The sequence below is a fragment of the Bombyx mori genome, chromosome 15, assembly GCF_030269925.1.
Source record: "Bombyx mori chromosome 15, ASM3026992v2".
In the NCBI taxonomy this organism is placed as follows: Eukaryota; Metazoa; Arthropoda; class Insecta; order Lepidoptera; family Bombycidae; genus Bombyx; species Bombyx mori.
The window spans coordinates 798,886-823,901 of NC_085121.1; the positions used below are offsets into that span (position 1 = coordinate 798,886).

Sequence of the window (25,016 nt, forward strand, 5' to 3'; positions counted from 1 at the left end):
CGTCGGACTTTAAAAGGGGGGTACAGAGAGTTGAACTGTAAAGTTAATTCGTTGTGACTAATAAATACGTCTTAAAAATAATTTGTTTTTTGTTAGCATTGCGTATTGTATCGTTCTAAAAATACCGCCGCGTACAACAATCATTCTCAGTGTTCGATGTTTCAAAAAGGAAAATATATTTCACCGTTCCTTCTCCAACCATGACGCTCTTTGTATAAACTCGAACAGCGCGACTTAGAACCTCTAATTGCGATTAAACAACTTTCTTTTCGTTTTTTTTTTTTTAAATCATTATCGGGCTAAGGAGTTTAGAGATGTTCAAGGTAGATAAATATGTCGACCTTCTTTCTTAGTGAGTGCAAATACAGACAATAATGAGTTATCGAGTTCCCCTGATGGTAACATCCAAGAAAAATAACCCGTTACATAATATTGTTTATAAAACAACACGTCTACTTCTTGCAGTTTTTTTGTTGTTGTTTAGAGCATCTGCATCTTTGTACTAGGATCATAGATAATATAGTCAACGATTTTTTTTATTGTTTTTAGGTAGCCGACCTTATACCCACCTGATGGTGAGTAGTTACCGTCACTAATCAACTTCAGCAAGGCCAGGGGCAGATCCGGGCCGGTGCCGGTACTGATTAAATTATATATACTTTCCTGAACTGGGGAAACTGAACTGCATCAGTTAGGGACTTCTCGTGTGGTCATCCTTGACACACAATGGAACCGTGTGCAGATGGTCGAAAAATATATTAAATATAACATGACGTCCAAATGTGTTTTAATACAATTACATTGAACATTTATCTAAGTCTAATTTGTTCATTAGATTATTTAAAAAATAAATTAATAGAATATTACAAGCGTTACACAGTATGCACGGCTGAACAGATCGCGTGCGCCAAAAAATCATTTATTTATCATACAACTCTGGTTTTAGGGATCCTTCGTTATAATAAATCGCGACAGCAATAATAAATTCATTCGATCTTCATTTGTTTTCAATGTTACTCCAAGTCGCCCAATGCATACACAACCTGATGGCATCATAAGTTCTTCTTGAACTAAAATCACATTTCCGGACGAGACACAAAAGTCAGCGTGAACTTTTAAAATTACTTAATCCTCTTCAATTGGAACTTCCGACTGGCCGCAATTATGTAAATAAAATATATAAAATTTTAATTATTTCGATCGTTATCATTCGTGAATTCAATGAACCCGTGTCTCAATATGGGCAACAGAATTCTCTATTATCATGGACCATAGATGTTTCATGGATACTTTCGTTTTACTAGTGGTAGGACCTCTTGTTTGTCCGCACGGGTAGGTACTACCACCCTGCCTATTTCTTCCGTGAAGCAGTAATGCGTTTCGGTTTGAAGGGTGGGGCAGCCGTTGTAACTATACTGAATCCTTAGAACTTATATCTCAAAATGGGTGGCGCATTTACTTCGTAGATTACTGCAGTAACTACTTAACACCAGGTGGGCTGTGAGCTCGTCCATCTACCTAAGCAATAAATAAAAAAGGTACCACAAGAGATCCACCAGTAACAAGGAGAACCTCGTTTCCGAACTCAACATAATTTTCGCCATTGTTGTACCGATTTGCTACTTACAATTATGTACATCTACTACTAAATAAACAAGCAGTCAATTATATAAACGAATCCAATATGGCGCGTGCATTGTGGAGTTCCAATGAGCAGTTATCAATCTATCTGTGGATATAATAACAAAATATAAACATAAGAATCACGCAATTACACACGTACCTAACTATCGTAGGCAACAGATAACATATGCTCTTTCTATTCACATACAAACGTTATCAATTCACATAACAAGATACTATAATTTGCGTATCAATAAATAATTACTGTATTACTACTATGAAAGTATTCGATTAGTTTGTACGTTTTATTACGTTCAGTGTTATGATGCTCTAGAATCTTCAAGAGATTAGAGTGTAGAGATAGACGAATCAACCGAATTATACTGCCCTATTTATCACGAGCAGAATGTTGTACATTATAAATTTGATTCTTCAATATTTTCTTATAATAACGCTTTTCCGTCAACAATATTTAGTCTTTTCTCTGAGCGTTAATTGTGCCCGGAACTGTCACATACATTGTGAACATACAAAATGCAACTTTAAAACGATGTACACTGAATTATTCAGGCGTATATTAATTAGACTAACAAGATTGAAATTGTGCAAGATAAAAAGAGACAGACGTAGAAATATTGTTTCGTCTCCACGTTAAGTTATATTCTTACTCTGTAGATCTTTGTGAACACTAGCACTTAGTCAGTACTTTTCAGCCTAGAGTATATAACCCAAACGGTTATAACGAGGATTCTCATCTAATTTGTGGTCCGAATAAAACGTATTGTAAGTCGATTCCAATTGTTTCTTGAAACCTTTTCTTTTTTTCTAAATTTTAAAGTAACGTTGTCGTGTTTAAAAAATATTTCTTTTTTTTAATTAAATTTCGAAACCCCACTTAACAGTTCGAAGTCATCAATTTTTTTTAAATCTGACGTGCTAAATTTAATATCTCGATTTTAAAGAAAATTTTCGTTTATTGATTTATTCTATCTGCGCATATGTATAGTATAGTATTAAATACAGTGTCGACTAATTTGTTGGTATTCCTTCCAAAAACGCAAGGGGTCTGATGTCTTTAAGCCACTGTTCTGCATTTTCTCGTTATAACTAACAACTTACTTACAAGATATCGATAAGTAGGTATTACCATTGGCGGAAAAATTAAAAGTTCTACATTCACAAACTAGTTATTAATTATGTAAGGAACATCCAACCCAATTCCATGTTCGCGCCCGCCAATTTTATTTTTATCATCTGCCAGCGTTTTTTTTTCGCGCGAGTGCGTCCGCGCATCGCGTTATCTGTGTCAAGGAGAAACCCGCGAAAAATTCGCCAACCTCCAGTCTCGCGATTAGAATTAGGAACGTCCGAAAAAAAAAATATGTACATTTATTACGTGGTAACGCGCGCCAGCGAAAGTTTACGATTGAAGAATTTTTCGTGTTAAGGTCGGGGTTTCGTTTGAAATAGAAATGTCAACCAAATTTAAACAAACACATCTCTTCGATGACGCTAATGATGAAAAGATAACAGGGAGAGTTACATTGAACTTTTGATTACATTGTGAAGTTGTCATTCGGACAAACAGCGCGCCTTTTCTTTTCAGCAGCAAAAATTATCATTCTTTGACTGTTATAATAATACCCTTTACGAAACATTAACGAATGTATACAATAACTCTGAACAGAATTATAAAACACAGCTTTGTTTCGTTTTCACGAGTAGGTATACGTAATTGAAAAGAACTATTAGGGTTTCCGTGAAGAACCTAAAGTTTGATATTTCGGAAATGTAATTAGATTTAAAACCGTCAAAATTGTTTTGAATTACAATATTCTTCTGTTTTATAGCGCAACATAAGGTGACCAATGTTCTAACTCCATTTATATTTTTTGGCCACGAGAACCTAATTTTGACTATTACGGAGGTTTAACCCTACTGAGTTACGTCGATTTCTGTTACTAAGGCGCCTGAATTGCCTAAAATACCATATATTTTTTTAGCGTTTTATTCTTTTAGGTTTCTTAGCAATAGATTCATTCTGAGTATCTTCGGATTCGTATTTCCCTGGTCGTACTAGATATTCCGGGGCATTACGATCAGAAATCGAGATAATTACTTCAGTGCGCCGCGTAGGGCACCGGTGACTTCCATGACAGTCAAAGGGTTAACTATTCCGCAGTTCAATAGAGTCACAATCCAGATAATATTCCGCATGTGATTAGAAAGTGAAATTACATCTAGACGTGACTTTATTAGCTACTAATTAAATTAATATGAAATTGTAACAAAAATATATTCATGCTGTTAAAAATGGCACATACTTCCCTTATCTTATAATTGTTCTATTATTTTAATCATAAACATAACCTTATTTACTAATATATTTATTCATTTTATTTTTGCCATGGCAACATCCTTACGTCAATAATTTACTTATCAAAAAGATTTGCAAAAATTAAACAGAAAACACAAAATTTGTATACAACATGTCCACTGTTATTCTTATGCAAAAGTACATACCACACTTCCAGGCATAAAACTTACCTTACACTTTAATAGTTATACTTTTTATTTTATTTGAACGATATAATGATTAAGTATCAATGTGAGATCTTTTTTTTTGTTGTCTATTATATTCTAATGGTCCTTAGATTTCTAAGTGGTAGGCAGCGGATCAACTTTCCATGAGTATTGGTGGCCTTCACATCATAGGTGCCGTATGTTCATGTGCATTTTTAAAGTAATAAAAACTTTTAAGCGACGTCTAAAATTGATTGTAAGCTCTTCAAATACGAACGCTGGTTATATTGGATTACATTTCACAGAAAGTTATCAAAACTAATATATTATTAGTGCATATAACTTTTACCGAATCATATGAAATTATAATTGGTAAAGCAGAAAAGAAAATCTCGTGCGATCTCATTTTCATCTATGAAAAATGAAAGAGACGAATCTAACTTTCTTAATAGATGCCAACACATTTAAATATGTTTAGGTGCATTAAATTCATTCCGACACCGGTTATAAAACATAAAATCCATTAATTAAACACTAATGCAAATATATGCAAAACGAACGTATTCATAAATCGATTCCGAAATCGAAGGAGCAATGACATTATGTGACGTAACGAAAATATTCAAAATGGCGTAGTTTACGCTAACATAAGTCGCTGGCCATCAATATAATTTCTGGAGAATATTCACTGCTGCTTATATAACTACATGGAACGGGCATCCAGCATTTACACTTCATTCCCCGTTTACAAATTATTTAATAAGGCTGGAGTCGCAGCAAACAAAAATTTCGATGCAATATCAGCCTAAGTTTTAAGCATTCTAAACCAAATTTATCGCGGCGTAAATAACAGTATTTAATATCAGACTTGTTAGCCGGATGATAGATCTACATCACTATTATCTCAGCTTAATTCAAAATTACCGACGACTTCTAACAGCGAAGAATAGTTACGATTGTAAAGAAAAAAAAATCAAAGACGAGTCGAGACGTGTGCTTTAACTTTCACTTTCGAACGACAACCGCCGCGTCGGTCGCGTGCTGCAACGCGGAAGCAACTGCTATTCCAATAATTATAGTTGATTTATAGATATTAACAGATTAATCTCGTTACGTTGAATGCTGCTCCAATTATACAGCTAGTGAACGTGTTTATGGTGATTTCGAAGGACGCTGCAGAGATGGCGAAGCGTTTTCGAAGCGGCCTAAGCGGTGAGACGCCCGCCGTGCTCGCATTAAATGCCCGACAGCGCGCTGTGTGCATAGTGAGAGTTTTTTAACGTTCTCGATAGCGTAAACGTAAACTGCAAATTGGCATGGAGTTGGAACGTTTGCCGCTAGGTGTGCTGTCCATACAAATTTGAGTTAACTTTTACGCTATCGAGAGCTTTAAAAATTCGGCACAAGCACAGTGAAGTCTAAATTATTCACTCACGCGTTCGCGAACTATGTCCGCGATGAACATCCAGATGAAGTCAGACACGTAATATCCATTATAAACATTCTTAGTGGCCTAACAGTTTAATGGACATTTGACTTTAAGTTTATGTCTCGAAGTGGGCTTACAGCACTCACAGAATAACGCCTATGTCTTCCAGTGATCGGTGTGCTGGGAGCTTAATATTTTCTTCAATTCTATTTTTTTAATTTGTTATCAATATTATCAAACTATATACACATAATATGTTAATGATTATAGTAGAATATAAAACAAATGTATCACGTATCTTTACAATATATTACGTCGCAATGAACTAAAAAAACATCCAATCAAAAAACAAAATTAATCTTGTAAAATAGTAACGTGACAAAAAAAAAACAAAGAAAATCTCGCGTATTTAAGTCTGTACGGATAGTACAATCAGGTGTCCCTTAGTAACAGGACCAGTAGTGGAGTTTCTTTGAAGGCGAATAAGACGATTTTCCAATCCTTATGCGGGAGAAATGTTTCAGCGTCACCCCAAAGAATGGTCGTGATGTCAACCGAAGTATTGAAGCCTCAACAATGCAATGTTTTTCGAATTTGATAATACTGTTAGGCTATATGCCTGCCTCCACGTTATTTGCCTACCCAACTCCAGAGATGAGACTTGCAAAGCTAAATTCAGTTTAGCTTTGCTTTCAGTTCACTGGTGGTAGGACCTCTTGTGAGTCCGCACGGGTAGGTACCACCACCCCGCCTCTATCTGCCAGGAATCAGTAATGCGTTTCGATTGGAAGGGTGGGGTAGCCGTTGTAACTATACTGAGACCTTAGAACTTATACTTCAAGATGGGTGGCGCATTTACGTTGTAGAAGTTATGGGCTCCAGTAACAAGTGGGCTGTGAGCTCGTCCACCCATCTTAGCAATAAAAAAAAGCTCTGAATGCACACAGTACCCACATATTCATTATCGAACAAAAATTACAGGTGATTTATTAATTTTATTAATATATATTCAGTTTATCATTTTAATTTTTTAATATTAATAAAAATATATTGCTTAAAAATATATTACTTATTATAATTATATTATAGTACTTAAATCTGCTTGAGCCCAATGATTTATTCCGAACGTCCGCAAAGCATTTTCAACTACATTTCATTTCTAAGTCATATTTCTTAGGCTTACTTCCATCCGTGCCCTGAGATGACGTGCAATTTATGATATCTGATTTATATACATTAGGAAAAATAACAGAATTTAATAATACGTTATCGTTATTTGATACGAGACCATTTAAGTTTACAAACTATATAGCTACAGTGTTAAATTATAAATTGGTAATAAGAAGACATACGTTGTATGTAGTAACTAAAAAATCATCTTATCATGGAGATGGATCCTCTGATAAACAAACAGGCAAACAAACTCTTTCTATGTACACAGAACAGTAAATGCAAATATATTTTTTTATTTTTTAATGGTAGTTGGCACAAAAGTGAAGTTTGAATAAATAAACACCTCAGTTGTCCGGGTCTCAGAGGAAGTGTGAAAGTGATTGATAAATTAAAGAGCGGACGGTTAGCGTGGTGTGGACATGTGATGCGTAGAGAGAAGATGCATGTGACTAGTATGGAAATGGTAGTACAAGGTAGAGGGGGAAGAGGTCGACCGAAGAAGACACGATGATGATGATGATTCATCCGGCCGATTTCGGCCATGGCGGCTCGGATGGAGTGTGTGAATGACCATATGAGAGAGAGAAGAGTGAGTGTTGAGATGACGGCTTATAGAAGAGAATGGAATAGAAAAAATCGCTGTACCGACCCCACCTAGTGGGATAAGGTGGAGACAAAGAAGAAGAGTTGTCCGGGTTCATGAGCATGTAAAGTATTCAAAACTTTGGTATACTTAATAAAAAAAAAACTTCCTACCTATGCTTGAGAGGCTATTTCAGCTTCACCCTAACATGTAGATGAGCTCACGGGGCTTAAACCGAAAGTGTTGCTAACCCTGGCCCTAGCAAGAGCAGTGCTTCGCAGAATCTCTACCACCGGATCGGAAACGAGACCCACTGAGAAGATCCGGCGAGAAACTCAGTGGGCTGAAATCATAATAATACGAGTAAACAGGAGATTTTTAATTGAATGTTCCAGCTGTGTGTGGTTCGCGGAAGCCGACCAAAATACGACTCATACAGCGGTCATGAATACGTAAAAATGTATTAACATGTACACCAATATCGGAAATAATTAGCATAGAAAATATGTAAATGATGTTAAATTTTATTACATTTTATTAATCGACTGATACATTGAATACTTTTTAATTTTGACTAAATTTTTTTTACAATTAAATGATTTAATTGTGGCGCAGGACACAAATGAACCAGCATCTATGCTCATAAAAAAGGATTTTGTTTTAACGTGACATAAAAAAATTTTTTTTTTCATTGCTTAACTAGTGGACGACTCACTTGGCGTTAAGTGGTTACGGAGCCCATAGACATCAACAGTGTAAATTCCGCCATGAGACACGATTTCTGAATCTCAGTTTTACAGTACAACGGCTAGCTCATCCTTTAGACCGAGACGCATTACTGCTTCGCGGCAGAAATAGGCAGGGTGGTGGTACCTACTTGAGTTGGCTTCCAAGACAATTGGTTTTTATTAGACGAAGTCATTCCTTCGCCATGGAAGTCATTCGTGAATATTGGTTAAGTACACAGGTCATTGATTCAAAAAAGCTGCCTGCGGGATTCGAATATCGACACAATTATATCGCTCGATACACAATCGGTTTTCTTATCCTTCAGGCCACGACGACTTCATTACATTGGTATTTGAACAGTTGACAGCTGACCCGCAAGAACAATAAATGTTAAAACCAAGATAGCCAGTATCGGCCGGCGTCTGTAGCGCCAAAAACGGCCATGAACCAATTTTTCCGTCTATCAAGTCTTATATTAATCTATCTTTTCAATAAAATATCAGCCTCTAGTGAATAAAATAAAATGAATGTAAAATAAAACGGCCTTATGGTGGTGCACGAAATTCGTTTGTACAAGTGACCGATGTATACAAACAGAACATATTTTTTTCATTCAAATTTTAATTATTTTGTTAAACATATTGCATTACATTTTGACGTGCAGTCAAGTTTTATCTCAAAATTTTTGTTCGAATAGTACTCATCACATTAAAAACATTGAAACTATACATTTCCGAGCGAAAACGCACGTGATATCTAGAGCTAAGGCTACTTATTTGCGAAGCGAACTATTTTTGTTTCATGAAACAAATATTTTAAGTATTTTTCCAAGCTCTCTCAAGTAGACATTATTAAAAACAGTCTTACCGTAATATATTTTTATGAAATAAAACTAATTATTATTATTAAATTAATCACTAAGAATGAAATTAAATTTAAATCGGATCACCATTTTATACTTCCGTTATCACGAATGCTAGTCTTAATCAAGTTGAACGTTCAAAAACACTTTTATTTACAAATATATGTCTATGACAAGGTAAAGATCCTCTTATCATTAATTTTTTTGTTATTGTCCTCATGGGCAGACAATGATATGGTCTAGCTTCATCACCTATTGATGTCAGTGATTACCATCGCCTATGGATGTCAGAAATGCCAGCAGCAGAGCCAAGCCGCTGCCCAGTGTTAAGTACTCTGCACAAGCCTTATAAAATGACATTCTGACTTGTCCCCTTGAACGTGGGTAACGTTGAGGTCACTTATTATTAAAAAGGTGAATTACTTAATATATTTCGAGTTCGCGACTGCGAAACCTTCGGCTGCAATGTCGTTCTGCGGTTACACTGTTATCCTTAATGGTACGATTTATTTTTAGTTGTGCTCTAACTAAAAGGCGTTCGTATAGTAAACATGGAATCTGTCCACGGGTCTTAGCTAGACGCCAGCATGCTTGGTGAGATGGCGCGAGTCCTTTTAAGTAACTTTCCCACCTTTTATTTCGGGCTTCGTCTAGGCGATATTTGACATCCTGATGTAGACGACGCGTCCGGATCCGATTTGATTCGGTGAGATAGCAAGCGTAAGCTCGGATTGACGTGTTCCTAACTCTTCGAAGATCCCTGTGCTGGTTGGGAAGACTCAACGCCGTGGAAGAAGTCCTCCACATTGACTTGGTGAGGCGCATTGCCTATCGCGGTGGACAAGTGATTTGTCAGGTTACATTTAATAGCAGTAGAATTCCTGTTTATTAAGCCAAAGGGAACGAAGAATTAAGTCACAGAAAGACTCGGAAAGATCAGTTTTATACACCAAATGACTTTGTGGATGTAACGCTTATATTCCCTTTAAGCAGAGTCGCGTTGATGCTTCGTAGTGGACATAGACATAATGGCATTTCTGCTTTCTCATTACCATCTGTCATATTCGAAGATGAGACCTTCAGTCCAGGAAGTCGGCGTCCTGGGTCGTTTAGAAGTTGAAAGTCTAGCTATCGGGGTGCCTTTGTGGTCTCCGGTTTGATTATTCTAACCGCATAAATAAACGGTAGTATTTATGGCTTCATTCAGTGTCTTCACTAGTTCAACAAGTTCATTAAATATAACTAAAGCAACAGAAGTCGAAGTTTGAAGTCTTCGTGGCCTAAAGGATAAAACGTCCAGTGCATTCGTATCTAGCGATGCACCGGTGTTCGAATCCCGCAGGCGGGTACCAATTTTTCTAATGAAATATGTACTTAACAAATGTTCACGATTGACTACCACGGTGAAGGAATAACATCATGTAAATCAAACCCGCAAAATTATAATTTGTGAAATTACTATATCGTCTCCTCGACGAAGCAGATCCGGGTTCGATTCCTTAGCGAAGGCCGCCGCATTTGGGACGTTTGTTTAACAATGACGTGGAGCTGTGTGGAGTACAATTTCAAAACTACGCACTTTCGTTATGTACATAATAACTGAAAGCACAACAAGTCTTCGCGAGGTGCTTTTAATCCTTAACTGTTTAGACAGATAAATTACGAAAATCAAAACACTGTCGTCTAACATTGCCTTCCTAGGAGTTTTCATTTTATGACTACCTTGTAAAGCTCTATCGTATCCCGCTGGGCGTTTAAGTTAGTGTGAACACCATAACTTTATAACTGGCTTTTGCATTTTTCTCCAGTCGCTTTAGAATACCATTGAGACATCGGGCTCATGTCGATATCGGAATTTACATTGTGATGTCTGTGGACTATGTTAAGCATTTATAATATCAACAGAACAGCGATCGCGACTGGCAAGTTAAAGAGAAACAAAATTAGTCTCGTGAGCATTCGTGAGTGCTCGTGAACACACGTGAGTTTTACTGGTATCGTGAGCACATATGCGTTGCCGTGACAAATCATCGTGCCTTTTATTTATTTGAAGGCTTAATCTGTAGTTTCTTTTATACGCCGCGCGTTTGTCCGTGAAAGTCTCACCAGACGATGATCAGGTCCAAAACACCTCAGACTTTGACCTCGTTAAGTAAAACAAGTCGCAGAAGGCAGGTCGATGATCAATATTTAAAATTAAACATTTACTACATTCAATTAAGCCACAATTGTAGTCTGTGTAACGTGTGCCCGATTCATACACAGGCGGGAGACGAGAGTAAACTCAGACGAAATGTTTCCGCAATGGCTGCGACCGAGAATCGAATCTGAACCTCGAGATAAGATTAGTAACCATTACAACTGACAAGGCTAAAACACCCAACCAACTAACCTCTGTAACCACTAGGGCTCACGGCGTCGCGGCCACCCACACCGAGATGCGACATCGATCCCAGATTGCAAATGAAGAATTTCCCGCTCTTCAAATCTCAATCGATTACAGGGACGTAAAGTGTTTTTTACTGGTGGTAGGACCTCTTGTGAGTCCGCACGGGTAGGTACCACCGCCCCGCCTATTTCTGCCGTGAAGCAGTAATGCGTTTCGGTTTGAAGGGTGGGGCAGCCGTTGAAACTATACTGAGACCTTAGAACTTATATCTCAAGGTGGGTGGCGCATTTACGCTGTAGATGTCTATGGGCTCCAGTAACCACTTAACACCAGGTGGGCTGTGAGCTCGTCCAAACATCTAAGCAATAAAAAAAAAAAGTGAGAGATTGACGATACCAAACCGTATGGCTTCACAAAAACCGGCAGTATTAAAATTCTAGAGAAAAATTAAGGAAATACACCGACTATGCCATTAACCCTGACATTAATCTCATACGTTTGACAATCGACAGTCTGTCCTCCAAACGGCAAAGCCTCTGAACGGTAAAGATTTTAACAAAGGTCTCACGTGAGGTTCAGCAATGATTGACCATTGACACTAAAGCTGCTTTCAAATTACGCTATAATATAATAGCATTTAGTAAATAGCACAACAATATCGCGTACCATATTGTTATGGACACGTTCACACTGTACTGTACTATATATTATTGGCTTACTTACGGCACTATAGTATAGTGTAGTCTGAAAGCAGCTTTAGACGTAAATGCTACCGGCTAGCTTTGTCGAAGTCCTACTTGCGTATTACGCCTTTTCTACCTTTAAAGACCGAAATGACTAGAAGAGATTTTGAAAGATTATCCATCGTACTTTTTTTTTATTACAACAATGCTCATATGAGTGAATGAAAAACCCTTAAGAATTGTGCCCAATTGTTCGGCAATAGTTCGTGCAGTCTGCGTAATTCAGAGAGATAACTGAGCAAGGTCACTGCCTAAACACCAGCTCGATGATTGTATGCCTTAATTGCTATTTTAGTTCGACCTTAAGAATAAAGTGTGTTGCACATTAGAGGATTTTGTCGCTGCGACACTGAAGCCATTCTGTCGGTCTTTTCACGTTTCGCCGGAAAATTCGTTTTCTAGAGAATTACGTTTATAGTAGTATAATTAATAGTGATGGCAATTTCGAGGTCAAAACTTAAGAAAAAACGTTGCTATTAATTAATTAGTCTATTCAATTTAAATTTGATAGAAATGTAGATATTTTTAATGTTTTTTATATATTATTTTATACATTACATGTAGCATACAAGTGGAATACATAATTTTGTTATTAAAATTAAATTACTTATTACATGAAGAAAAAATATTAATAATAAATAAAAACGTAAGTATACCGGACTACCGGAGCTTATACAATAAACAGCGAAACAATATAATTTAGATTCTGTTTATTCTATAAATCAATATGTGCAATAATTCATAGTTTGTATCACAACTAGTTAATTTATTTGAGAAAATAACAAACTAACGCAAGATCAAACCGTACATATATTTATTCAAATGTGTATTACCAAAATATGTACGCTAATAATATGTACTCCTTACTGAAATATTTTGACATGAACGATGCAATGCTTACTTATGAATTTTTAAAACAGAGTTATTTAGTTGACGCATGTTATCACAATGTCAACATTTTTTTTTTCTCAGTAACAAAAAAGATTACTTTGTCAATAAAGTAATACATAGAACATAACGATGATTGTTTTGTTACTTACCAAGTCCAAAAAGCAATCCAAAAGGTTCACTGATCCTTCCAACACATCCACACAAAAAAATATTCATGAAACTCAAAAAAAAAAACCTGGCATATAACGAAAAATCTTTTGTCAAAAAATTCCAAAAAAGCACTCTCAAAACTGCTGTCACTGTCAAAGGTTTGTTTTTTTACTTCGTTCTCGTAAACAAATTCACGTCTCACGGAGTTCCAAAACGTTGTAGGCTGCGCTCGTACGTCGAGCTGTTTGTGAGAGCGGGGCGTCGCTCACTGACGTCCGCATCCGACGGCGGCTCACGAGTCACTGAACTGGTCACACCGCGCCCCTGTCGGCGTGCGGAGGCCGATCGCGTGTATTATTACAACGGCACTAATGTTATCATTGTGGAACCCTGAAATTGACGAAAATGAATTAGGTCAAAATGCCTCCCATCCAATAAACAGTTCAATTTTTTACATAACAGTACCTTCAGACTGATTTAATCCGTTAAAAGTTTTCTGAGTACGCTTAGCACGTGTTTTCATTGTAGAATTCTAAATACTGTATTATACTTTTAGACAAATCTGGCCTAAAGTCCCCAAATCAATGCGCGGCACGCTCCTCACATTATGAAAGGTTTTTCCACGAATATCCGATTATGTTTGTCGGCAAAAACAAAATTACTGGCGATTTAGGATTTTTAAATAAATGAAAGAGCTTTATGTCAAAATCTAAAAGGTTACTTACATATTGATTTTCTTGACTAGAGAAAATCTGATTATAACGTAAAACCGTTACAATTTTGAGGCTAAACATGTACCTAATTTTGTCTTTTCCCAATAATTGGGCTGGAAATACCAGAGTATAGATTATACTGATAAATTTCATTGCGATATCCATCCAGTTTCAGATTGATGACTAACGCTAATCTTATCAAGTGTACTTGGAACTGAAAAATTAATTAAAGAAAATATAATCGGAAATTTTAAATTAGATCAAACGGGCGAACCTGAAGACACACCTGATATTAGCCGGCCAACAGCGAATATTGACACGACAATTAAAATACAAAAATAATACGAAAATATTGAACCTCTTACATGAGACTTTAGCCAAAAGCATAAATTATTTATGATACTGTGACTAATTGCTTTAGTCCGCCTATAAATAGTTGACCACGTTTGACCCAGCGCTTGGCCCATCATCTAGAATCTTCAAATTTTTGGCAACGAAGTTACTGGACTTATAGTAACTAGTGGTAGTTCCTCGGGCGTGGCGTGAGCTTTCGAACGCGAAGCTTTTGCGCGTTCCGTTCTAAAGAATACGACTTCAGTTTTTCCAATGGAACTGAGACTCAATTTCAATTCTTGAGATGAGCAGCTGAATTCAAATGGTATCGTGGATGCAGTTTTACGAGAAGCTATATAGTATTGTATCGAAATTAATACCAAACGCAAATGCTCGACCCATTAAGCAGCAATTATATCTTCTACTAGCTGACCCGGCAGACTTCGTAGTGCCTCAATCGATAAATAAAAGACCTAAACTTTTGTATAAAATAAATTTAAAACAAACAAAATGAATCCGTCCGACGTTTAATTCCGAACATTTTCATGCTTAAGTCTACCTTTTAAACCTTCTCTGGACCTCCACAAATAATTCAAGACCAAAATTAGCCAAATCGGTCCAGCTGTTCTCTTAGCGAGACTAACGAACAGCAATTCATTTATATATATTAACTCATTATATTCAATATATTAATTCATTATATTCAATTTATTTAAATACTAACATAGTTCGTAAGTTCTTTGTAATACTAACACAATATGAGACTGATGTCTTGAAATAAAAGGTTTTTATTTTTATTTATTATATTAAGGCTTCTTCACTTGTATCTCAATCGTGCAGAAAATCAATATTAAATAATCGTCACCAATTTTCAATGATGCGTTTTATCAATGAAATGATTTTCCAAGGGCCGTAATTCTGACAAAAATTATCTTATAAAAGAAACTGAACATGATAAACATTGTCATTCTTCTCCTTTGTCGGTATTGCTCTTGACTGAGTGATCCTGGTCACCACTTCAGGTGTTGGTGGCAAGCTGGACACTGTCATTACCAGATCTGAATATTAGAAAATTGAAAATTTAGCTTGGTTTTTTTTTTCTACCGAACAACTAACTTCCTACGAGTCGCAATATGTTCAAAATTACTCAAAAATTTGGATCTATTTTTATGTCCCTTAATTTTAACTATTAATGTGCTAGTGTTCGTCAAATTATCGAAATTCGACCGTTATCATTGTTACCACAAGATTCATTCTATGTATTATTGTTAAAATATTGTATTGATATTTATTAAAAGTTTTGAAAAAAAACAAGTTTATTTTCGTTTATTTATTAAAACTTTTTCATATTTTTTTTCCTACCTATTATAGTAACCTCGAGGGGTTATTCTAGATTCACCGAAATAGTAGGTGAGCTCGCGGGGCTCAAACCTGACGACGTTACTAACATGAACCCTAGGAAGAGCCGTGCTTCGCAGAATCTACCACCGGATCGGAAACGCGACTCACTGAAAGATCCGGCGAGAAAGTCAGTGGGCTGTGTCTGTGGGTTAATTTACTCGCCGAGACCTTCGTTGCAAGTGACGGGTTCGACAAGAACGATGCTCGGCTCTTCAATAGATAATCGTTGCCCAATATAGATGAAAATGGCACGTAACTTTCTTTAAATTTTTTTACAGTAAAAGCTTTTTACTCGCGTAGGTATATGTTCCGCCAAGATGCCGCAAATGCAGAAACCGTACATAGGGAATGATGATTTACATATCTAGTCATCGTGTCCTAAAGGATAAGAAGACCCGCAAAATTATAATTTGCGTAATACTGGTGGTAGGGCCTCTTGTGAGTCCGCGTGGGTAGGTACCACCGCCCTGCCTATTTCTGCCGTGAAGCAGTAGTGCGTTTCAGTTTGAAGGGTGGGACAGCCGTTGTAACTATACTGAGACCTTAGAACTTATATATCAAGGTGGGTGGCGCATTTACGTTGTAGATGTCTAAGGGCTTCAGTAACCACTTAACACCAGGCGGGCTGTGACCTCCTCGACCCATCTAAGCAATAAAAAAAAATCTTATTATAGGAAGTATGTTCCTAGGTAAAAAAAAAAAATGTGTGCGTGTACTAGTGTACACACGTAAGAAGTGAAACTTGTTTATGGCCTTATTTTTCGAAAAATGATCTACATGCAACTTTCTAGAAATTGGTTAAATAAAGTTAAATTAGATAAAGTTTAAACAAAAGGATTTTATTATCATAGACATGAATACAAAAAAGTTAAATTAGATAAAGTTTAAACAAAAGGATTTTATTATCATAGACATGAATACAAAAAAGATGGCGCGTAACGGAAAAATGTGACGCGTAACCGAAAAATGTGACGGTAAATTTTTTTCCAACGCCGATAAGGAAGTTTCACTTCAACAAGTACATATCTACTCTAGCTTGTGCCCCGTCCGCTTCGCTTCACTAAAAACCATATTAGTGGTGGTCCAATGCTACGGCAAGTATATATACAGAATTTGATATCAATTCGAACACTGGTTCAAAGGAAAAATCACTGCCACCAGCGCCACCTATCCGGCACTACTATAATTATGTTCGTCAGAGTGGTCATGTCGCCCTTTATATACTCGTGTGTACCTACAAAGTTTCATATCTATTGAACTAACAGTTCTCGAGTTTTAGGTGAACACACATACAAACATACATTGTATTTTATATACATAGATAGATAAGATACACTCATAATTAAGTGAAGTAAATTGTCCCCTCATAACAAGATGTCACTCTACAAAACTTGCATACGTTCTGTCATGACTTATGCAAGTGTAGTTAGTGTTCGCTCACGCGGTCCATACACACATTAACTCTCTCCAGGTCATCCAATCTTGTGTCTGCAGGATAGTCGTCGGAGCACTGTGGTACGTGAAGAATATAGGCCTTCAGGATGATCTAAATTTAGAACGAATACCTATGTATCTTAAGGTAGCGTTAGAACGCTACTTCGACAAAGCGGCGCGACAAGTTAACCCTCTTATCGTGACCGCCGCTAATTACGTATCCGATCCAAGCGATGGGGCAAAAGCCGCCGTCGCCTGTAAAATGTCTTGTCGAATCCCCTGGATCCACTTTCGGTGCTTTTAGGACCCTCAAGCGCCGCTTACCATCCTCGTCGAACTCTTCGTCGTAACCGACGAATCTAACTAACCTATAGACACAGCCAATTGAGTTTCTCGCCAGATCTTCTCAGTGGGTCGCGATTTCGATACGGTGATAGATTCTGCGAAGAACTGCTCTGGCTAGACTTAGTGTTAGCAAATTCTCTAAGGTTAAGCCCGTGAGCTCATCTATCCGTTCGGGTGTACCTGGAATAGTCCCTTAGTCTACCAGAAAAGATGTAAAGAAAAAACTCAGAGATTCAAGAAGTTCAATTATAAAATTGAAATATTCATTTTAACTGAAATAGCTTCGCGGAAAATACAGTCCAGTTTCCTCTACGAAGAACTTGACGAATTACGTCTACAAGTGCCCAGCGCACAGTGTGTACACAGTTTCAATTTGAAGCGAACGCCAAAAACACGAAAATTCATTAAATATTCAGTCTTGAATTTCCAGTATAAAATATGTGATCAGCTTAGGGAAATGGAGACGTTCGAAACTTTTATAAATTTAAATGTAACGCACCCAACATCACCGATTCAAATTTGTTTATTATCACCGACTATGGGCCTGTTTTGCTGTGCCTTTTACCTTTTTGGAAACGTAAAAGGCAAAACATTATAACTTTACGTAAAAAAAACTATAATTTGAATCTATGCATTCTCTAAAAAATGTTAAATAACAAAGTACCCATCCTATTTTAATTATTACAAAATTAAACATATGAAAGTGCATTTGGTAATTTATTCGTAGTTTTGCGTAGAAACGAAACGACATGACTTTTAGAATTAATAAACTTTATGGGCCGAAATATTCAAATAATTTATTACTCCAGAAACGACAACTACAAGATTACAAAAACAACACCAAGCATGTTCGCCATAATTGAACCCTTGTTTCGCTAATACCAAGTACTTACATTATTTCCATGATAATAAACATAATCATAAATCATATAGAACAGATATGGTACGAGTTTTTATACAGTCACATGGCAACCTTCACATGCGTGGTTACTTTCAAAACACACGATAGTTAATCAGCGTATATTGTTAATTTAACTTTTAGTTTTAACTATAGTTGATGTAAACTTCGATCAAGATTCTAAGAAATACATTTATATGGTATATAGATCAAATAACAGCGGTATTTTGCCATTTGGGGGCGGAATACCGAATATTTTTCACTACTTAGTTTTTTTCATGCAAACATTTTATTAATAGAAACTTTAAACTTGTAGTTAAGCCCTAAGTATTTTCTTAGTAGCTCCTAATTTTCAAAACGTAAATACATTTTATGGAATGTTAAAAAACCATTCAACAATTAAGCTGTCCTTCTTGTACTTCACATTTAAATCAAATTTTCATATAATCTTTCAGTTAAACTTGTCTCGGACTATTTAGTTACATAGATTAGAGGCGAGGACGCCCGAAAATTACCGAACGTCGGCCGATCGCGAGTCAGTAAATTTCCGAATGCAGTCGATCTCGACCGAGCGGCGCCGAACGTTGGCGGCCGCGGGCGAGGCCACAGCGCGGGAAGCGCGTCACTCCAAGGCGAATTCTTTTCCCGCCGAACTGCGTCATGTATTGTAGCGCTAGTTTTTAATAATTATTAAAAAGACGAAATGCCAACAACAATAACAGTTGGTGACATTTTGTTACGACGTAGGATTTTTCCATAATATTATTATTATGTATATGATACATTAAGAAAACGTGCGTAAATTAACTTAAATTAGAAATTTGAATTTCTTTTGTATCTGGAACACATTCGCGGCAAATTTGTTTCTGATGTCGCAATTACAGCAGAACTGATAAACTGTGACACAGAAAATATGATCAAAAAGCGTTGATATGCACGTGAGCACATCAGGCATGATTCAAATATTTATTTGCATTTTTTTAAGTTTCTACATTCACTGACCCTAAGCTAGAAATATTGATTATAAATTTACGCTTATTTGAAACGCTGCGTATCCTTTCTATTTACTATTTGTTTGACAAGATTCAGGTCATTGCGTTGAAATAAAATTGAAAGAAAACTCGTACATAAAAATAGAAAAACGTCTAGACTGAAAAATCGTAGCCGCGTTTTATTTAAGGCGGCGTCTACAATGGCGGCCTTGACGGAACGTCAAGTGCGTATAGTTGCAAATTTAATTACGAAAGTTTATCGCACCACGAGCCTTGGATAAGGTCACGCGTGAGGCTGCTAACTGGAGGCGAGGTGAGAACGCGGGTGTGAACCAACCTTTGCACGTACCCGGAGGTCGAATGGAGTTTCCAATTAATTTTGTTATGTTAAGGAATTACTGCTCGTATCGACGTAGAGCGCACGGGTCGGCTTCGATTGGACGAGGAATATAGTATAATTGTTGTTCGATACAACTAGCATCTAAGATGGGTTCGCATAGTTAGTGAAACCTGAAAATCGAAGCGCCTGTTCATTAAGTGTGAGAATATTGTTAGTGACAACATTGTGTTCTGATGGAGCGCAGTGTACGGCTAGCGAAGATTTAATGTAAATAAGAGTTCCATTTACAAGACTACTGCGAAGACAGGTTTTAGTATCCGTGCGCCATCAAGAATTCGTCGAAAATTTCGTGAGCGACATTCAGGCATCTGTCAAGTAACTTGTGTTACATGATGGCTGCCCGCCATATCACTCCCCTCCGAGACCGGCGGTCGTGTCATTAGGTTAGCGTTGTTTTTTTTTCCTACCTAGCTAAGAGCCTTGAGAGGCTATTTCAGCGAAACCTTAACTAGTAGGTGAGCTCACGGGGCTCAAAGCTCACGACGTTGCTTTTTTTTTTATTGCCCTTGTAGGCAGACGAGCATACGGCCCACCTGATGGTGAGTGGTTACCGTCGCCCATGGACTTCAGCAATGCCAGGGGCAGAGCCAAGCCGCTGCCTACCGTGAACCCTAGCAAAAGCCGTGCTACGCAGAATCTACCACCGGATCGGAAGATGAGAAGATCCGGCGAGAAACTCAGTGGGCTGTGTCTGAGGGTTGATTTACTCGTCGAGCCCTTCGTCGCAAGCGACGGGTTCGACGAGAACGATGGCCGGTGCTTGAAGTACCTAAAAGCACCGTTAGTACATCGGGAGGATCCGAAATGACGTGTTTGGGGCATCGTCGACTGCTTTCCATTCTGTCCTCAGGATCGGGAATGTAGTTACCGGCGGCCACCATGAAAGGGGTCTCGTGCTGTGCCGCTTTATCGAAGTGGTTAGCGTTGTCCGTGCTGAGAATTGTTAGCGTTGTCCGTGCTGAGATTGGCTTGCAAGTGCGAGTGCTGCTCGAAGTCTGCGGTGAATCGAGACCGAGCTTGAACGCTGCATCAGCACCGTCAGTAGTCCATGTATGCAGAGCTGCTACGCCGGAGATGTGTGACCCCAAGCGTTGATGATCCGGTCGTGGGCTACGATGGACTGTAGCGACGTGATGGGGTAGTGAAGGTGCGTACAATAAGACCAGGAAGCGCGGTGAGTCGGCTGCGATGGTCGCGGTGTTGCTGTGAGACAACTCTTGATGATTGTATGAATGTCTGTATGATGACTGTATGATTGATGAAGTATGAAGGCTGCAATTGTTCCGTCGCAGGTCACCAGTGTCGGGATTACGACGAAGGCAAGATCTTCCACCGAGCGGGTGATATTTCTCGGTAGACCAACGGTTCGAATGTTGTCGAATGTTGTGTAGGTATATGTAACCTTATCTTGAAAATGTCAAATAAATCTTATGTTGCAAGATGACTACCCGCCACACTAGGGCAGATTGCTAAGGTAGACGAACTCCGTGAGATCGCTACCAGTTAGGTAAAATCGAAATAGCCTCTTGTAGCCCACCGAGTTTTTCGCCGTATCTTCTCAGTGGGTCGCGTTTCCGACCCGGTGGCAGATTCTGCGAAGCACGGCTCTTGCTAGGGTTCGTGTTAGCAACATCGTCAGGTTTGAGCCCCGTGAGCTCACCTACTAGTTAAGGTACGCTGAAATGGTCTCTCAAGACCATTAGCTTAGGTAGGAAAAAAAATCTCTTGAGGCTACCGACCATTATACAGAAAAAAAGTCACACTGTGAGCGGTGTCGATGCTGAGTCCTGGTCTTATCACGGACTACTCCAATATGTTGCATTGTACCCCACAATAATAGGTTAAAATATTTAAATTCTTGGTTTGGTTTGGTTTAATTGTGATTCAAACTTACGCTTGAAGATGACAGCGACGTTCTTAGGTGCATGGTTTCCGATAACCACTTTAAACTAACCCGACCATCAGCTTATAAACGCAACATAATAAAAATATCTGGTACTTTGATAAAGAATGTATTATCTACAGTACATACTAGGCAAATTCTATATTAAGATGGTACTTTCTCTCGCCCTCTAAGCAAGAGATCAGACCCGAGATTATGTAAGATTATCGCATTCTGTTATGACTACATAATTTTATTGCCATTTATCTTCAAACTTAATGTATTTTCCAAAGTGTTTTGATATTTTGACAGTTAATAGTTTACTTGATAAATTTTACTTATTAGTTCTTTCGGAATTAAATGATGGGAAAGTGCTGTGGAATGAATAATAATAAATAATAGTTTAAAAAAGTAACAAAATACTCTTTTATAGAAAATCGCTTTTTTTTACAATAAAATCATCTTTTCTTACACTATTTTTAATTCAAATGTATTAAAATTTATTTTCTATTTTTTAGTTGGATATTCTATAAAAGCGTATTTTTTTTTGTTTTTGTAGTCCAGTTCTGATAAGGGTGTCCATGAGAAAACCATATAAGTATTAAATTTCCATTAAGTACATGCGCGACAAATAGATGAATAACTCAATAACTCAATATCACGCCAACCGATTTCGATGATTATTGTTTCTAATGTATATTAATTTGTTTTGGAATATCTATTTTTTTCTATTTGAAGTCGGTTTTTGCTAAAGCATGTCTATTTACAATTATTTTCGATCAAATTATTGGAAATATTCTCAAAAAATTTGCTTTCGAATGAAAACGCTGTCAAAAAGACCATGTATGTTTGAGATGGTTATCCCACCCCCTTTTTTTGTCATGACAACAAACATTACATTTTTTTGTCATGACAACAATACATTGAATGGTTTGATAGAGTAGAGGACTTCGATTATAACACTGACAACAGTGACACTGACAGTCAATTGACTACAATGTTGGCAATCAAATTCAACTGGTGGTGGAATATAATTTGAGCCACATTTAACCATAATTAGCATTTCTGCCGCGAAGGAGTTTTGCGGCTTTAAAGGTGGAAAGCCAACTGGGAACCTCATATCTTAAAGTAGATACCACATCCATGTTGTGATATCTACGGGCCTTCGTAACTCCTTGACCGGGAACGCTGTAAGTACAAAAATTACCACCGTCTGTCTGATAACCCATACCAACGCCGAAAACCCAAATCAGACGACAAAGCATTTTTTTTAAGTTTCTAACTTTTGATTAGAGCTACCTACCTACCTTTTTTTATTGCTTAGATGGGTGGACGAACTCAGAGCCCACCTGGTGTTAAGTGGTTACTAGAGCCCATAGACATCTACAACGTGAATGCGCCACCCACCTTGAGATATAAGTTCTTAGATCTCAGTATAGTTACAACGGCTGCCCCACCCTTCAAACCGAAACGCACTACTGCTTCACGGCAGAAATAGGCAGGGTGGTGGTACCTACCCGTGCGGACTCACAAGAGGTCCTACCACCACATACCTACCTACTATGCTCACGAGTACTCAAAGTTGTCGAGCGTGAATAGTTTCGCTTAATCCTGTTTGAGAGCTAACACAAATACCATGCTAATCAAATCCGAGATATAAGATTTCAATCGATATGATTTCACAGGGTTTGTGGTTGTGTGCGTTCGCGCAACTTCTTACATAACAACGGCGAGAGTGCATTCACTCCGAGGGAGGGACGGGGGGGCGGAGGCGGGGGCGGGGAGCTTGGGAGAAATGCATCACTGCACACGCACACACACACACAAAATTAAGACTAACAATAATTGTTATAAGAGATCATCTTGGTTGGATATTAGGTACATCGGATAATATACGGCCATTGGATCTAGTAGAAATGAATTGAGACTACAATGTCACATCTCATTTAAGTTGTGGCTTGTCTTGTACGCGCGAATCACCACAGCATCACCAATTTCAAGTGATAATTTTACCTGTAGTGTCTTTCGTCACGTCCAGCCTGTCACGAGATCATTTCGCCAGTACTACCGAGTGATGTTCCCTCAACATTCAGGTATACCCTTCTTTAAACGAGGGTTAAGAATGGTATTTCTCGCAAGACCTGGCTGCACGCCTGGCATTGTCGGTTGCCATGTAACGTGATAAAAAGTTATTAGTAACTCGTTTACTTTAGGTAAATAATAAATAAATCGACTGATAGACGGATAAGAATCTTATGGTTTTCTTCCTCGTCGAACACGTCGCTTGCGACAAAGTGCTCGACGAGGGAATTAACCTGTAGACAAATCCCACTGAGTTTCTCGCCTGATCTTCTCAGTGGGTCGCGTTTCCGATCCGGTGGTAGATTCTACGAAGCACTGCTCTTGCTAGGGCCAGTGTTAACAACACTCCCGGTTTAAGCCCCGTGAGCTCACCTACACGTCAAGGAGAAGCTGAAATAGCCTCTCAAGCCTCTCAAGCATAGGCAGGAAGAAAAAAAAAGAAACAAAAAGACAAAAAATGGTCCTCCTACCCTTATTAAATAACATCAGAGTTATAAAATCACATAGTCTAGGTATTATTCGCTTACAGCTCCAATAAAAATAACTTATTATAAGAACTAGCAAGAATAGATCTAGATCTTTTTTATGATAGATTTTATGATAGCTATGTTGTTTTTCATTCGTAAGGGTTTATTAGTCAGCAGTTTCCAATGGATTATACATAAAATAATCCCAATTTAAATGCCAAATTTCATTTTTTTGTACATCAGAGCGAGAATGAATTTGGTTAATATGAACTGCTTTGCAAAAGTGTAATTTAAAATGCAATGAACTACTATAGATTCTTCACTAAAAACAAGATATAGTAAATTGTAATTATTCGTTTCATGATTTATCTTGAGATTCGACCTACGTAGACTCAGCAGGGAGAACGCTTACGTGCACAAAAGCTGCAGTTCTCCATAGGAAAGCAGCGCGGCCACCGGCGCACGAGCAAGCTTCCGCGATATACAGAGTGTTGTTTTACACGTATCTTCAAATATAAAACATTTTAACAGGAACTTTAATGGCTAACAAGATAGGTTATCAATGAAGAGGAAGCAACCATTACGGTAGTTTAATTAGTTACAGAATTGAACAAGAGAGAGTTATTGCAAAGATGTTGTTGGAATCGAGCTTAGTCCATAGTATGTTTTGTCCGTTAGAGTTTGGGTTAAAAATCCATAAAACAATTCAGTATAAGATAAATTTTATTTTAAAAGTACACATATTGTAATCCGCGTGGGTAAGGACTGCGGCCCGATGCTTCGTCAATCATTTGGTAATAGCCACGGATATTTCTGGAAAACATTTTATAATAAAGAATTACGAATAAAATTGCAAATGTAGAAACAACAGCCTGTATATGAAAATGCAGCGGTTTACATGTGTGCGCGAACACACTAACACACAACCACACTTACACTTTCACTTGGCGAACTATTCGTAGGCCGCGTGCACA

General features: G+C 37.7%; 1 protein-coding gene across 11 annotated transcripts in view; it reads right to left on the reverse strand.

The window, feature by feature from the left end:
- The window catches only part of E74 (transcription factor E74), a 266,595-nt gene that overhangs the window by 233,495 nt on the left and 8,084 nt on the right, over positions 1–25,016 (reverse strand). For 8 of the 11 annotated variants that reach the window (XM_062672343.1, XM_038015616.2, XM_038015614.2 and 5 more), the window contains exon 1: positions 13,095–13,401. The gene's annotated coding sequence lies outside the window, so the exon portion shown is untranslated. 11 annotated transcript variants of the gene reach the window in all.